The following is a 1,449-nucleotide window of genomic DNA, read 5'->3' on the forward strand; positions in this document are numbered from 1 at the left end:
CTCTCAAAGGAACAGGGAAAGAGTGACAGATAACTCAATAACTCCCACTAATCTACATATGTGCACATGCAGACCCGAGCTTACACAAACTACAGTCACACAAGTGTGTAAATATATATATGTACACCCAAACCCAAAATTCTTAGAAAATAGAAGTGTTTTATTTGACTCTGCTTTATGATAGTGTTTCAGACATGTTAAATCAATGATCAGATTTTGTTTAAAAGTTCCAAAGGTGGCCCAGAGTCCAGGAGTCAAAGCCGGTTGTCAAGCCTGTCCTGCGTGCCTCTTCTCTTTTTGCTTTCAGCATGACAGATGCCACTGTGTCCTCCGCCAAAGCCTTCTTGGCCGGTGGAGTGGCCACAGCCATCTCCAAGATGGCGGCAGCACCCATCGAGCGGGTCAAGCTGCTGCTGCGGGTGCAGCATGCCTGCAAGCAAATCACAGCAGATAAGCAATACACGGGCATTATAGACTGTGAGGTTCGTATCCCCCAAGGAACAGGGAGTCCTGTCCTTCTGGCGTGGTAGCCTGCCCAATGTCATCAGATACTTCCCCACCCAGGCTCTCAACTCTGACTTCAAAGATAAACACAAGCAGATCTTTCTGGGTGGTGTGGACAAGAGGACCCAGTTTTGGCGCTATTTTGCAGGGAACCTGGCATCAGGTGGTGCCGCTGGGGCCACATCCTTGTGATTTGTGGACCCTCTTGATTTTGCCCGTGCCCGTCTAGCAGCTGATGTGGGCAAAGCCGGAGCTGAAAGGGAATTCAAAGGCCTTGGTGACTGCCTGGTTAAGATCTACGAATCTGATGGGATTAAGGGCCTGTACCAAGGCTTTCATGTGTCAGTACAGGGCACTATCATCTACCGAGCTGCCTACTTCAGTATCTATGACACTGCAAAGGGAATGCTCCCAGATCCCAAGAATACCAACATCTCCATCAGCTGGATCACTGCAGTCTGTCACTGCCGTTGCTGGCCTGACGTCTTATCCTTTTGACACAGTTCGCTGTCACATGATGATGCAGTCTGGACGCAAAGGAACTGATATCATGTATACAGGCACGCTTGACTGCTGGCGGAAGATCGCTCGAGATGAAGGAAGCAAGGCTTTTTTCAAGGGCACATGGTCCAGAGTTCTTAGAGGCATGGGTGGTGCCTTTGTGCTTGTCTTGTATGATGAGATCAGGAAGTACACATAATTATGTCCTAGGTGTTTTCTCCGAGAACAGGCATGTTGTATAACATACCATATTCTTAAACATTCTGGACAGATTCTCTGGGCCTGTCTGTAATCAACGGCAACGATTTACCAGTCGAAAAGTGGGAAGCAATGATATTCCTCTGACCAGTTTTCTCTTAAAGCCATTTCCAAAATGACAAGAATAATGGGACTCAATTATATTTTTATTTCAGTCACTCCTGATAATAAAAAACTGAAGAAATA

The 1,449-nt window shown here is 46.7% G+C and overlaps 1 pseudogene across 1 annotated transcript; it reads left to right on the top strand.

Moving 5' to 3' along the window:
* Positions 1 to 308: 308 nt before the first annotated feature.
* Positions 309 to 1,204, top strand: LOC308432294 (ADP/ATP translocase 2-like; annotated as a pseudogene). The gene has a single exon. The product of its transcript is annotated as an ADP/ATP translocase 2-like (transcript).
* Positions 1,205 to 1,449: the final 245 nt, after the last annotated feature.

Source organism: Micromys minutus (assembly GCF_963924665.1).
Source record: "Micromys minutus genome assembly, chromosome: 18".
In the NCBI taxonomy this organism is placed as follows: domain Eukaryota; kingdom Metazoa; phylum Chordata; class Mammalia; order Rodentia; family Muridae; genus Micromys; species Micromys minutus.